The 16,554-nt window shown below is 41.8% G+C and overlaps 1 pseudogene; it reads right to left on the reverse strand.

The window, feature by feature from the left end:
• Window positions 1–856: 856 nt before the first annotated feature.
• LOC121497002 lies at window positions 857–2,328 on the reverse strand (annotated as a pseudogene).
• Window positions 2,329–16,554: the final 14,226 nt, after the last annotated feature.

Consider the following 16,554-nt stretch of genomic DNA (forward strand, 5'->3'; position numbering starts at 1 on the left):
GGCCTGAGGGCACTTGTGTCTTTTACTTAATTGTTTTTTTCTTTTCTTAAAGTGTATTTATTATTCACGAGAGACACAGAGATAGAGGCAGAGATAGAGACAGAGGGAGAAGCAGGCTCCTCCAGGACCCCCCACATGGGCTTCTATCCCTGGACACCAGGGATAGAGCATGATGCTCAACCACTGAGCCACCCAGGTGTCCCAATTTGTTTTTGTCTTTTACATAAATATGATCACACCCAACATCGGGTTGGCATTTTTAATCTTTTTACCAAATACTGTAGAATTGTCACATCTGTAAGTAGTGACATTCTCGTTCTGTGTCTTCAGTGTTCTGTTGTGAAGGGGATTAGGACTTCCTAATTCACTATGTGAATTCCACTTCCAATTCACTTCCAATTCACTATGTGAATGCCTATTTAGGAATGCACATTTTTTAAAACATGATTCATTAGCCAACTATTACTATATCTTGTTTCAGATGTGGTGTTCAGTAATTCATCTGTTGCGTATAACCACCCCTGCTCATCACATCACATGCATATTTTAATGACCATCTCCCATGTATCCCATACCCCAACGACCTTCTGTCCAGTAACCCTCAGGTCGTTTCCTAACTGAAAACTCACTTTTAAAATTGTACTCTGAAAAGGTCACTTAAGATGTATAATTTTAATAAATTCATAAGGCACAATATATTATTGTTGATTGTAGGTACAGCATCCCTCTAAAGCTTATTTCTCTTGCATGAATGAAATTCCTTCCTGTTAATTAATAATTTAAACACCTGAGTCCTGGCAAACACCATCCCCTCCATCTAGCCTGCAGAACTCTCAGACTCCCTTCACCACATCCTTCACGTGGTCATGTGTTTCTGACCCAGCCTCCACACAGCCTCCCTCACATCATTGTTTCACAGACTGTAGATGAGGGGATTGAGCATTGGGATGACCAGCGTGTAGAGGACAGAGACCACCTGCGCCATGGACTCAATTGCTCATGGCTGGGCATATATGACAAAGACGGTCCCAAAAAAGAGGGTCACTGCAGTCATGTGGGAGCCACAGGTGGAGAAGACCTTGCATCTCCCAGCACCTGAGCCCATCCTCAGGATGGTCACTATTATGTAACCATAGGAGATGAGGACCACAAATGTCACACCCACAATGATGAGCCCACAGATGCCAAACAAGAGAAGTTCATTGATGGCCGTGTTGCCACAGGCAATCTGGAGCAAAGGGGGCACATCACAGAAGAAGTGGTTGATGCGGTTGGAGCTACAGAATGGGAGGTGGAATGTGAAGCTGGTCTGTACAACAGAGTTGGAGCAGCCTCCACAGTAGGCGCCCAGCATCAGGCGAGTGCAGGCAGACTGGCACATGGTGCTGGGGTAGCGCAAGGGGCTACAGATGGCCATGAAGCGGTCGTAGAACATAACACCCAGGAGGAAGAATTCAGTGGTGGCCAAAGGGATAAAAAGAAAAACTGGGTGGCACATTCTGCAAAGGTGATGACCTTGGTTGAGGAGAAGTAGTTGGTCAGTGCATTGGGACAATGAAAGATGAGTAGCACAAATCCACAAAGGAGAGATTCTTGAGGAAGATGTACATTGGGAAGTGTAGGCAGGCATCCAGGTTGCTAAAGATGATCATGAGGATGTTGCCCTGTATAGGCACCATGTACAGGGCCAAGAGCACAGTGAAGAGCATGGCTTGAGTCTTCAAACCACCCCTAAATCCCTCTAGTACAAAATCTTGAAAGTGGATCATGGAGAGGTTTCTTTACTGTGGGATGGATTGAGCCTCAGTCCTCACCAGGAAATTACTCCTCCAGTATAGGCAGTTTGAGTGGGTCAAGCTAAACATCCTGTTGAAGACTATTTTGAAAAGATAAATACTGAAAAAAATCTGATTGAAGGTATAAGAGAGTTACTGGATTGCAGAAGATTTACTAAACAAAATTAAATATAAAAAACAGGCATAAGGATTTCATTATGGGAATTTCTTTTTCCCTTGAGATGCTAGCCAATTATCTTTTAATTTTTTTTTAATTTTTATTTATTTATAATAGTCACAGAGAGAGAGAGAGGCAGAGACACAGGCAGAGGGAGAAGCAGGCTCCATGCACCGGGAGCCTGACGTGGGATTCGATCCCGAGTCTCCAGGATTGCGCCCTGGGCCAAAGGCAGGCGCCAAACCGCTGCGCCACCCAGGAATCCCTGCTAGCCAATTTTTAAGACGAATCTTAGAGGCTAGGTGGCTAACCAGTGAGGTTTTGCCTGTCTTACAGAGCTAATGCTAACTCTGCTTGTTCATAGCGTCCAACCATGATACATCATAGGAGTGAGATAAATCAGGAGTAGATATGCAGCCAAGCTTCTAACCATTTCAATCAAGCAAGCGTATTACGATGTGATCTGAGTGCCAGTGCCCCTCACACCTTGCAAGACTAAATATATCTCAAGAGGAAGGCACATTATCCTGGACTGCAGTTGTTATCTATAAAAGTTCTGTGTAAATAATGTCAGACAGAATTTTATGATTGAGGATTTCCTGCAAAACGAATTAAAATATCATAAACAATAGAAAACACAAATAGCTTTCAGTTTTTGGAGTTAACACACATCAACTTTATTTTTAAATTTTATTATTTTTAAAAATATTTTTTAAAATATTTAATTTATTTATTCATGAGAGACACAAACGAGAGGCAGAGACATAGGCAGAGGGAGAAGCAGGCTCCATCCAAGGTCACCAGGATCACACACTGGGCTGAAGGTGGCACCAAACCACTGAGCCACCAGGGCTGCCCCCACAGATAAACTTTAAATGGAAGTTATTATGTATGGAGGATAAAGATGAGAGTAAGAAACTTAGCAGAGATGTAAAGCAATCAAGAGAATAATATCTAACTTTTTACAAGTATAGTGGCTACATTAGGAACTCAATGAAAGAAGTTTATAGATTAGATATAGCTAGAAAGAAAGTTTGTGAAATGGAATATAGAGCAGTAGAAAATATTCAGAATCAAGTTTTGAGAAGCAAAAGGATAGAAAAATAAGAAATGAGGGTTAGGGACAAAAGATGTAGGGACATCCCTGCTATGAGTTCCTGAAGAAGGTTTAAAGAGATAAAAAGGCTGAATCAGTGCTTGAAGAGAGAATGGCTACTTATTATCTCAAGCCAATGAAAGAAATTATTCTAAAGATTCATTAACCCTACCAAATCAAAGCAGGATTTATACAAAGAACACCACACTTGAACATATGACAGTAAAAATATTTAGAACCAAGAGAAAAAGACAAATATAAAAACAGCCTGACAGAGAACGTGTAGTCACTTCAAGGGTGGATAAGTGGCACAGTCGGGTAGGCCTCTGACTCCTGGTTTTGACTCATGTTGTGATCTCAGAGTTGTGAGATTGGGCTCCATTTTAGGCCCACATTCAGCGCACAGTCTGCTTGAAACACTGTCCCTCTGCCACTGCCCTTCCTCCCCTATAATAAATAAATCAATCCTAAGAAGAAAACATACTCACTTCAAAGTATCAACTTTAGAAGTAAGATTGACAATTGGCTTATCAGACTAAAAATAATGGAAGCCATATTAAAAGGAAATATATTTTCCTTTCTTCAAAGAAAATAATTACCAACTAGAATTCTTCCAAAAGGTCTTTCAGAATGCAAAAGGAATGTAGAAATAATAGTTTAAGACTTCAATGCTCCACTTTCAATAATGAATTGTACAACAAAACTAAGTATCAGTAAGGAAATAACAGATGTGAACAGCATTATAAACCAAATACTTAACAGGCATATGTGGAACACACTGTGTTCATCAATAGCAGAATACATTAGTCTCCAGTGCACATGGAACATTATTCAGGATTGACCGTATGTTATTTCACAAAGCAAGTCTCAATAAATGTTAGAAGATTGAAAGTATAAGAAGTATGTTCTCCAAACAAAATGGAATGAAATCACGAAGCAACAGCATAAGGCCATTTGGAAAACTTACAGACACGTGGAAGCTCAACAACACAGTTTTAAATCACCAGTGGGTCAAAGAAGAAATCGCAATGGAAATTACAAAGTATTATGAGATTAATGAAGATGGGAACACTATACCCCAAGACTTAGGAGATGCAGCAAAAGAAGGACTCAGAAATTTATAGCTATAAACACCAATATTTTAAAAAGATGTGTATTCCATAATTAACTTTCTATCTTAGGAAAGAGAGTAGAAAGGAATAAGAAACTAAGCTCAAAGAAAATAGAATGAATGGAATAATGAAGATTAGAGAAGAGAGAGAAGGGGGAAGGGGGGAGGGGCAAGACGGCGGCAGAGCAGGGTCTCCAGGTCACCTGTCCTCAGCAAATTATCTAGAAAACCATCCAATCATCCTGAAAACCTACGAATTCGGCCTGAGATTTAAAGAGAGACCAGCTGGAACGCTACAGTGAGAAGAGTTCGCGCTTCTATCAAGGTAGGAAGACGGGGAAAAAGAAATAAAGACACAAAAGGCCTCCAAGGGGGAGGGGCCCCGAGGAGCCGGGCTGAGGCCGGGGCGAGTGTCCCCAGGACAGGAGAGCCCCGTCCCGGAGGAGCAGGAGCTGCACCGACCTTCCCCGCGGAAAGGGGCTCCCGGGAATTGGAGCAGGATCCCCAGAAAGGCGGGGACGCCCTCGGGCTCCCTGGGACAGTAACAGAGGAACCGCGCCCCGGAGAGTGCGCCGAGCTCCCTAAGGGCTGCAGCGCTCGGCGGGACCCGGAGCAGCTCGGAGGGGCTCGGGCGGCGGCTCCGCGGAGGGGGCTGCGCGGCTCCAGGAACAGCTCAGCGGCGGCGGCTCGCGCAGAGGAAGAAGCTCCGCGCGGAGGGGGCTGCGCGGCTCCGGGAACAGCTCGGAGGGGCTCGGGCGGCGGCTCCGCGGAGGGGGCTGCACCGCCGGGAGCACGAATCCAACAGCGCAGGCCCCGGAGCACAGGGCGCCGGGACACAGCCCAGGATCCGGCCTCCCCCGGGACAGGCAGAGGCCGGGAGGGCCCAGGACAGCGAGGACGCTCCTGCCTGGAACTGAGCAGATCAGCGGCCCCGCCCCGGAGCCCCCAGGCCCTGCAGACGGAGAGCCCCGGAGCTACTGCGGGGGCTGACTCCAGGGTCCCAGAGCTGCCCCCGCCACTGTGGCTTCCTCCCGGGGCCTCACGGGGTGAACAACCCCCACCGAGCCCTGCACCAGGCAGGGGCAGAGCAGCTCCCCCAAGTGCCAACACCTGAGAATCAGCACAGCAGGCCCCTCCCCCAGAAGACCAGCGAGACGGACCAGTTCCAAGGGAAGTCAAGGGACTTAAACTACACAGAATCGGAAGATACTCCCCCGTGGTTTTTTTTGTTTTTTGTTTTTTTGTTTTTGTTTTTTTTTGTTTGTTTGTTTTGTTTTGTTTTGCGCTTTTTTTTTCTCTCTTTCTTCTTGATTTCTGATTGCTTCCCCCACCCCCCCCTTTTTTCTTTTTTCTCCTTTCTTTCTTTTTCTTCTCTTTTTCCCCTATTTTTTTTCTTCTTTCTCTTTTTTCTTTTTCTCTTTTCTTTCCTTCTCTCTCTTTTTCTCCTTTTCCCAATACAACTTGTTTTTGGCCACTCTGCACTGAGCAAAATGACTAGAAGGAAAACCCCTCAAAAAAAAGAATCAGAAACAGCCCACTCTCCCACAGAGTTACAAAATATGGATTACAATTCAATGTCAGAAAGCCAATTCAGAAGCACTATTTTACAGCTACTGGTGGCTCTAGAAAAAACCATAAAGGACTCAAGAGACTTCATGACTGCAGAATTTAGATCTAATCAGGCAGAAATAAAAAATCAATTAAATGAGATGCAATCCAAGCTAGAAGTCCTAACGACGAGGCTTGACGAGGTGGAAGAACGAGTGAGTGACATAGAAGACAAGTTGATGGCAAAGAGGGAAACTGAGGAAAAAAGAGACAGGCAATTAAAAGACCATGAGGATAGATTAAGGGAAATAAATGATAGCCTGAGGAAGAAAAACCTACGTTTAATTGGGGTTCCCGAGGGCGCGGAAAGGGACAGAGGGCCAGAATATGTATTTGAACAAATCCTAGCTGAAAACTTTCCGAATCTGGGAAGGGAAACAGGCATTCAGATCCAGGAAATAGAGAGATCCCCCCCTAAAATCAACAAAAACCGTTCAACACCTCGACATTTAATAGTGAAGCTTGCAAATTCCAAAGATAAGGAGAAGATCCTTAAAGCAGCAAGAGAAAAAAAGTCCCTGACTTTTATGGGGAGGAATATTAGGGTAACAGCAGACCTCTCCACAGAGACGTGGCAGGCCAGAAAGGGCTGGCAGGATATATTCAGGGTCCTAAATGAAAAGAACATGCAACCAAGAATACTTTACCCCGCAAGGCTTTCATTCAAAATGGAAGGAGAGATAAAGAGCTTCCAAGACAGGCAGGAACTGAAAGAATATGTAACCTCCAAACCAGCTCTGCAAGAAATTTTAAGGGGGACTCTTAAAATTCCCCTTTAAGAAGAAGTTCAGTGGAACAATCCACAAAAACAAGGACTGAATAGATATGATGACACTAAACTCATATCTATCAATAGTAACTCTGAATGTGAACGGGCTTAATGACCCCATCAAAAGGCGCAGGGTTTCAGACTGGATAAAAAAGCAGGACCCATCTATTTGCTGTCTACAAGAGACTCATTTTAGACAGAAGGACACCTACAACCTGAAAATAAAAGGTTGGAGAACCATTTACCATTCAAATGGTCCTCAAAAGAAAGCAGGGGTTGCCATCCTTATATCAGATAAATTAAAATTTACCCCGAAGACTATAGTGAGAGATGAAGAGGGACACTATCTCATACTCAAAGGATCTATCCAACAAGAGGACTTAACACTCCTCAATATATATGCCCCGAATGTGGGAGCTGCCAAATATTTAAACCAATTAATAACCAAACTCAAGAAATACCTTGATAATAATACACTTATACTTGGTGACTTCAATCTAGCTCTTTCTACCCTGGATAGGTCTTCTAAGCATAATATCTCCAAAGAAACGAGAGCTTTAAATGATACACTGGACCAGATGGATTTCACAGATATCTACAGAACTTTACATCCAAACTCAACTGAATACACATTCTTCTCAAGTGCACATGGAACTTTCTCCAGAATAGACCACATACTGGGTCACAAATCGGGTCTGAACCGATACCAAAAGATCGGGATAGTCCCCTGTATATTCTCAGACCATAATGCCTTGAAATTAGAACTTAATCACAACAAGAAATATGGAAGGACCACAAACACGTGGAGGTTAAGGACCATCCTGCTAAAAGATGAAAAGGTCAACCAGGAAATTAAGGAAGAATTAAAAAGATTCATGGAAACTAAGGAAAATGAAGATACAACCGTTCAAAATCTTTGGGATGCAGCAAAAGCAGTCCTGAGGGGGAAATACATCGCAATACAAGCATACATTCAAAAACTGGAAAGATCTCAAATTCAAAAGCTCACCTTACACATAAAGGAACTAGAGAAAAAGCAACAAATAGACCCCACCCCCAGCAGAAGAAGAGAGTTAATTAAAATTCGAGCAGAACTCAATGATATCGAGACCAAAAGAACTGTGGAACAGATCAACAGAACCAGGAGTTGGTTCTTTGAAAGAATTAATAAGATAGATAAACCATTAGCCAACCTTATTAAAAAGAAGAGAGAGAAGACTCAAATTCATAAAATCATGAATGAGAAAGGGGACATCACTACCAACACCAAGGAAATACAAACGATTTTAAAAACATATTATGAACAGCTGTACGCCAATAAATTAGGAAATCTAGAAGAAATGGACGCATTCCTGGAAAGCCACAAACTACCAAAACTGGAGCAGGAAGAAATAGAAAACCTGAACAGGCCAATAACCAGGGAGGAAATTGAAGCAGTCATCAAAAACCTCCCAGGAAACAAGAGTCCAGGGCCAGATGGCTTCCCAGGGGAATTCTATCAAACGTTTAAAGAAGAAATCATACCTATTCTACTAAAGCTGTTTGGAAAGATAGAAAGAGATGGAGTACTTCCAAATTCGTTCTATGAGGCCAGCATCACCTTAATTCCGAAACCAGACAAAGACCCCACCAAAAAGGAGAATTACAGACCAATATCCCTGATGAACATGGATGCAAAAATTCTCAACAAGATACTAGCCAATAGGATCCAACAACACATTAAGAAAATTATTCACCATGACCAAGTAGGATTTATCCCTGGGACACAAGGCTGGTTCAACACTCGTAAAACCATCAATGTGATTCATCATATCAGCAAGAGAAAAACCAAGAACCATATGATCCTCTCATTAGATGCAGAGAAAGCATTTGACAAAATACAGCATCCATTCCTGATCAAAACCCTTCAGAGTGTTGGGATAGAGGGAACTTTCCTCGACATCTTAAAAGCCATCTACGAAAAGCCCACAGCAAATATCATTCTCAATGGGGAAGCACTGGGAGCCTTTCCCCTAAGATCAGGAACAAGACAGGGATGTCCACTCTCACCACTGCTGTTCAACATAGTTCTGGAAGTCCTCGCCTCAGCAATCAGACAACAAAAAGACATTAAAGGCATTCAAATTGGCAAAGAAGAAGTCAAACTCTCCCTCTTCGCCGATGACATGATACTCTACATAGAAAACCCAAAAGCCTCCACCCCCAGATTGCTAGAACTCATACAGCAATTTGGTAGCGTGGCAGGATACAAAATCAATGCCCAGAAATCAATGGCATTTCTATACACTAACAATGAGACTGAAGAAAGAGAAATTAAGGAGTCAATCCCATTTACAATTGCACCCAAAAGCATAAGATACCTAGGAATAAACCTAACCAAAGAGGTAAAAGATCTATACCCTAAAAACTATAGAACACTTCTGAAAGAAATTGAGGAAGACACAAAGAGATGGAAAAATATTCCATGCTCATGGATTGGCAGAATTAATATTGTAAAAATGTCAATGTTACCCAGGGCAATTTATACGTTTAATGCAATCCCTATCAAAATACCATGGACTTTCTTCAGAGAGTTAGAACAAATTATTTTAAGATTTGTGTGGAATCAGAAAAGACCCCGAATAGCCAGGGGAATTTTAAAAAAGAAAACCTTAGCTGGGGGCATCACAATGCCAGATTTCAGGTTGTATTACAAAGCTGTGGTCATCAAGACAGTGTGGTACTGGCACAAAAACAGACACATAGATCAATGGAACAGAATAGAGAACCCAGAAGTGGACCCTGAAATGTACGGCCATCTAATATTCGATAAAGGAGGAAAGACTATCCATTGGAAGAAAGACAGTCTCTTCAATAAATGGTGCTGGGAAAATTGGACATCCACATGCAGAAGAATGAAACTGGACCACTCTCTTTCACCATACACAAAGATAAACTCAAAATGGATGAGAGATCTAAATGTGAGACAAGATTCCATCAAAATCCTAGAGGAGAACACAGGCAACACCCTTTTTGAACTTGGCCACAGTAACTTCTTGCAAGATACATCCACGAAGGCAAAAGAAACAAAAGCAAAAATGAACTATTGGGACTTCATCAAGATAAGAAGCTTTTGCACAGCAAAGGATACAGTCAACAAAACTAAAAGACAACCTACAGAATGGGAGAAGATATTTGCAAATGACATATCAGATAAAGGGCTAGTTTCCAAAATCTATAAAGAACTTATTAAACTCAACACCAAAGAAACAAACAATCCAATCATGAAATGGGCAAAAGACATGAAGAGAAATCTCACAGAGGAAGACATGGACATGGCCAACATGCACATGAGAAAATGCTCTGCATCACTTGCCATCAGGGAAATACAAATCAAAACCACAATGAGATACCACCTCACACCAGTGAGAATGGGGAAAATTAACAAGGCAGGAAACAACAAATGTTGGAGAGGATGCGGAGAAAAGGGAACCCTCTTACACTGTTGGTGGGAATGTGAACTGGTGCAGCCACTCTGGAAAACTGTGTGGAGGTTCCTCAAAGAGTTAAAAATAGACCTTCCCTACGACCCAGCAATTGCACTGTTGGGGATTTACCCCAAAGATTCAGATGCAATGAAACGTCGGGACACCTGCACCCCGATGTTTCTATCAGCAATGGCCACAATAGCCAAACTGTGGAAGGAGCCTCGGTGTCCATCGAAAGATGAATGGATAAAGAAGATGTGGTTTATGTATACAATGGAATATTACTCAGCAATTAGAAACGACAAATACCCACCATTTGCTTCAACGTGGATGGAACTGGAGGGTATTATGCTGAGTGAAATAAGTCAATCGGAGAAGGACAAACAGTGTATGTTCTCATTCATTTGGGGAATATGAATAATAGTGAAAGGGAATATAAAGGAAGGGAAAAGAAATGTTGGGAAATATCAGGAAGGGAGACAGAACATAAAGACTCCTAACTCGGGGAAACGAACTAGGGGTGGTGGAAGGGGAGGAGGGCGGGTGTTGGAGGGGAATGGGTGACGGGCACTGAGGTGGACACTTGACGGGATGAGCACTGGGTGTTTTTCTGTATGTTGGTAAATTAAACACCAATAAAAGTTAATTAAAAAAAAAAGATTAGAGAAGAGATAAATGAATTAGAGGAGAGTAGAGTAAAACACTACAATCAAAGACACTTAATGCTAGTTTTCTGAAAATTTTGACCAACTAGACAAACTTTGGCTAGATGACGGAGAAAGTCAGATAACTTAAATTTCTAAAATCAGAAATGAAAGCAGAACATGACTTTTGATCTTCAGAAATAAATATTATCATAAGAATATATTGGAACAATTGTATTCCAACAAGTAAGCTAACCTAGACGAAATGAACCAATTCCTGGAAAAAGTGTAACATAACTGACTCAAGGAGAAATAGAAAATCTGAGCAGACATGCAACAAACAGATGGAGTCAACAGTCAAAACGCTTTTCTAACAAAGAGAAGTTCAGGACCAGAGGGTTTCAGTGGTGACTTTTACCAGTGAATACAAGAATTAACACACGCACAACTCAAAGTCTAAAATGTAGATAGGAGAAACCACTTCCTAATGCATTTCATAAGGCCTTCATAAGGCCTACATTTCACACTAAATAGGGTCAAAGATATTGCAAGAAAATGAAGCTAAAGATCAATATGTCTTATGAATATAGATACAAAAATCCTTATCAAAATTGAAGCAAGCCAAATCCAGCAGAACTTCACAGGGATTATACAGTATAAATGAGTGAGAGTATCCCAGGGTAGCAATACTGAATCAATATAGAAAAATCAGGAATCCCGGGGTGGCTCAGCAGTTTACCACCTGCATTCTGCCTAGGGCATGGTCCTGGAGTCCCAGGATCGAGTCCCATGTCAGGCTCCCTGCATGGATCCTGCTTCTCCCTCTGCCTGTGGTCTGCCTCTCTCTCTCTCTCTCTCTGTCTCTCTCTCTCTCTCTCTGTGTGTGTCTTTCATAAATAAATAAATAAATAAATAAATAAATAAATAAATAAATATTTTAAAAATATAGCAAAATCATTCAATTTAGTATACCATACAAATGGAAGTTAGGGGAAAATAACCCACAAAATATTCTCCTTAGATACAGAAAAAAATGCTGAAAGAAATTAAAGAAGACCTACATAAATGTAAAGATATCCCATGATCAAGGACTGGAAGAACTTCTAAGGTCAAGATGTAGTAATCTCTACATTTACCTACAGATTCAGTGTAATCCTATGGAAATTCCAGGTACCTTTTTTTTTTTTTTGCAGAAATCCACCCTAAATAGCCAAAACAATATTTAATTTTTTGTATTTTTTTTATTGGAGTCCGATTTGCCAACATATACCATAACACCCAGTGCTCATCCTGTCAAGTGCCCCCCTCAATGCCCGTCACCCAGTCACCCCAACTGCCCCCACCTACCTCCCCTTCCACTACCCTTTGTTCATTTCCCATGGTTAGGAGTGTCTCATGTTCATCTCCCTCACTGATATTTCCCACTCATTTTCTCTCCTTTCTCCTTTATTTCCTTTCACTATTTTTTAAATTCCAGAAATGAATGAGACCATAATGGCCAAAACAACATTTGAAAGAACAAAGTAGGAGGGCTAACACTTCCTGGTTTCAAAACTGTCTTTGAATCAGAGCACTGTTGTGCATGCACAAGGAGAGACATAGACAAAAGGAATGGAATCAAGAAAACAGTAATAAACTCACACACTTGGGATTTTCACAAGGGGGCCAAAAGGCCCCATCCAAAGGTGAAAAGAGTCCGTTTTCAAATGTTGATGGGAAAACTGAATATCCACATGGAAAAGAGTGCATCAAGAGCTTTACCTCAACAATCAATGTGATTCATCATATCAGCAAGAGAAAAAACAAGAACCATATGATCCTCTCATTAGATGCAGAGAAAGCATTTGACAAAATACAGCATCCATTCCTGATGAAAACTCGTCAGAGTGTAGGGATAGAGGGAACATGCCTTGACATCCTAAAAGCCACCTACGAGAAGCCCACAGAAAATATCATTCTCAATGGGGAAGCAGTGGGAGCCTTTCCCCTAAGATCAGGAACAAGACAGGGATGTCCACTCTCACCACTGCTATTCAACATAGTACTACAAGTCGTAGCCTCAGTAAACAGACAACAAAGAGAAATAAAAGGCATTCAAACTGGCAAAGAAGAAGTCAAACTCTCCCTCTTGATTAACACTTTGAAATGGTAACATTGTCACTTTTGTGTCAATGAGAATTGTTCCTCAGTTTAAAATGTTAAAACTAAAAAATAATAATGGTGAAATAAGAACATTCACTAGCATTTTCACTGATAGAATTTACTTGAAGCACACCGATTATGCTAAAGAAAATCCCCTGAGTTCATTATACCCAAAATAAAAACCCCCTCATTGGTTACCTTTGGAAGCTGATGCTGAGGGAATTCAAGCAGTGACCCTCACAGTGAGGAAATATTTGTCTCGAGCAAATTTGCTTTACAGAATATTGCTACTAATAAATGAAGACTGAAATACAGAATTTGAATATTATCATCTTATAAACCCCTAATGAAATAATGTGTTTAGGTAAGATTACTGATGTCCACTAATATTAAAAAAAGAAGAGATGCAGCCAGGTGGACCTCTCAGTGGAAATAGAAACAACTCTTATGAAATATTCTTGCCACATATCAATCATGAATTAGACTGAGATTCTAGGACCTACCAAATACTGGAAATACAAGGAGCAAAAGGATATAAGGTGGTTTGCAGGATAAAGAACCTGTTTGTACAATAAATAAAGTGCAGTAATAATTTTGACATGAAAATAGAGGGACAGGCAGCCAATGAGTTAGAGATTCAAGAGTCATCAACACAACACAGTGTAAGGATGTTATTGAATTTTGTTCCAAAACAAATGATAAAGGAAAAATGACTCCATCAGAAAAATGAAAAAAGTAAATGGAAATTTAATCATATTAAGAAGTAATTATTTATTGTTTTATGAAAATAGTAACATCAGAGTTGTCTTTCTTTAGAGTCCTCAACGTTTAGAGGGATTAGATACGATCGGCTCTAGGATGATAATATTGAAGTTCGTTGGTGCCATCGGTAATCCATTACTGCTCTAGTTTCGTGTTGGTGTGTTTGAGAACAGCCATAATAAAGAGAGGCAAGCATCTAAAAATAAGTAAATAAAACCAAGTGGAGAGAATTTGTCCTCACACAGGAGAAAAGCAGACGTGATCGTTAGGTAGCAGGAAACTGACATGAAGCCTAAATACGTCTGTATTAGGTGAAGGACTAAATTGTTTTGAACAATATAAATGGAGTAAGTTTCCATGAAAAGATGTGCCAGTAGGCGGGTTGAAGAAACAAAACTTAACCATACGCTACATAAGAGATAAAAAAGCAAACAAAGTGTTGAAAACAAAGTGATGGAAACATACACAGCAAACTAACATTCCACCAAACAACCACACGACACCACAGTTGCTATACGAACCCCAAAGCCGACTTCACGATGGAAGCACCAGCTGAGCAGAGGACACTTCACAGTGACCAGAAACATTTGGTTCCCCCGAGACGGGCAACCGTGTTAAATGTGTGAGCACCTGCCAGAAGAGCCTCAGGATGTACAAAGCAAAACTGGGCACTTTCAGGAGAAAAGTACAAATCCACAACTATGTGAGAGATTTTAACCCCCTCCCTTGGAACTGATAGAACAATCACACAAGATTCCAACCTGGATACGGAAAATTTAGGCTGTAACATAGTGACCATAACCTAAAGGACAAGACATCCAATAGCAGGATGTATATCTTTGTTTTCCTTTTTAAATATGTTTTTTATTAAAGTCCAGTATAGTTAATAGAGTATAATATCAGTTTCAGGTATAAATATAGTGATTCAGCACTTCCATAACAACACCTGGTGCTCATCACGACAGGTGCGCTCCTTCATCCCCATCACCTCGTTCTCCCGTCCCCCCCCACCTACCCTCTCTTACCCTCAGTGTGCTCTCGATAGGTAGTTCAGTCTGTTCTCTGGTTTGCCTCTCTCCTTTCTTCCCCTATGTTCATTTGTTTTGTTTCTGAAATTCCACGCGTGAATGAGATCATGATAATTGTCTTTCTCTGACTTTATTTAGTATAATACCCTCTGTATTCATCCATGCTGTTGTAAATGGCAAGACTTAATGGGTTCTTATGGCTGGACAGGGCAGAGGTGGGGTTACCCCATCAGCCCCTGAGACAAGCCCTGAGTGCTTACTGTCTACCATAGCTCTGATGCCTCCCTTACACACATGGTGTCCTTCATACCCTGAGACCCCGAGGGATGGCTGTCTTGACCCTTAACTCTTCCAGGTGAGGGTCATGACTGCTCAGTATCACACAGCCAGCACTTGCTCTCCCAGGGTCTCCTGAACTCCTGATCCACATCCGTGCTACTGAGGTTGGCCCGAGTACTCTCACCCCTCCTCCTTCAGCTCTGGATACATATGCAATAAAGAGATTGTGAGGAGAGAGTAAAGGGGGCCCTCAAGGCCCCTGGGAGATTCAGACTCGGTGCCCACATTTGAGCTTCAGAAAGCTCCTAGATCATCATGATGATTGCAGGGGACAGAATGTTCTCAGATCCCCTCAGCTTCTACATGTTGTTGCATCATCCAGGCAGCAGAGCAACGACCTGCACCTTGTGGTCACTGTGCGGGGAAGGTCTCTCCACCTGCATGACTGGGACTTGGAGCCTTGAATGGTGAATTAGGTGAGCTTGTTTGTGTTCTGGCCTCTGCAGAGCACTGGGATTCCCAGTTCTCCTGGGTTCCCCTGTCAGCAAGCTTTGTCTGACACCCCTTCCCCTACATGGCCAGGCTCCAAAGCCCAGAAATCTCTTGGGCCCCCAGGTGTCAGGAGAAGAGCATAGACTAAGAGCTGACGCTGTCCCTGAGTGGACTATTGTCCCTGGGGCAGCAGGTACGAACTCCTGAGCCGAAAGCCATTTCATCAACCCTTCCCTCCATCACCTAGGTATACCATTCTTATGTGAGCTCAAAAGATCTGTCTGGAAAGACAATCCTCTCTGGGTTCTTCTCTGCTTGCTGCTGGTCTCTGTGCAGCTGACGCTAATCCATGCTGGGAGAAGACCACTCTGAATACATTTCTGTTCCTGAGGGAGGATTAGTTGGAAGTTGTTTTTAAAAACTATGAAACTGAAATGTGCCTTAAAAATTCAAGCACATAGAAAGTGTTTGGCCTGCTGTGAGGATGCCCCTCTGTTTACACCAATCACTGTCCCAACTCTGGAGACTTGGGGTTTCTACTTCTGCACCGATGGGGAGGAGGAGTCCTGAGGGTGCATTGTCTTTCATTTAACTTGTGTTTCCTTTATAGATATATGACCACACCCACATCAGGTCTGAATTTTTAATCTTTTATCAAATACTGTGTAATCCTCACCTTCTACAACAGTGACATTCTGTTTCAGTGTCTCAGTGTTCCATTGTGTGCGGGACCAAGACTATCTCATTTCAATCTGTGAATGGCTGTTTAGGATTGTACATTTGTAAAATTAATTTGGTAAGCCAACATACACTATAGCAGTAATTTCAGATGTAGTTTTCAATAAATCATCAGTTGTGTGTAACACTAGGTGCTCATCACGTCATAAGCCCAACGTGTTGCCCATTATCCAGTTACCCACACCCTCCCCTCCATTAACCCTCAGTTTGTTTCCTATATAGAAGAGTCATTTTTAAAAATTTTATTTTGAAAAGGGCACTGAACCTGAGATGTACTGCTTCATATTTTTAAGGGCACAGTATATCATTATTGATTGTAGGTACATGTACAGCTCATTGCTAAAGCGTTTCCTCTTGTTGACAGAAGTTTATATCTGCTAAATAATAACTCCTCCACCCCACCTGGGGCAACCTCCATATACTCCATCAAGTATGCAGGACACAATGACTCCCTACAGCACATCA

Source organism: Vulpes lagopus, chromosome 8, assembly GCF_018345385.1.
Source record: "Vulpes lagopus strain Blue_001 chromosome 8, ASM1834538v1, whole genome shotgun sequence".
Classification (NCBI taxonomy): Eukaryota; Metazoa; Chordata; class Mammalia; order Carnivora; family Canidae; genus Vulpes; species Vulpes lagopus.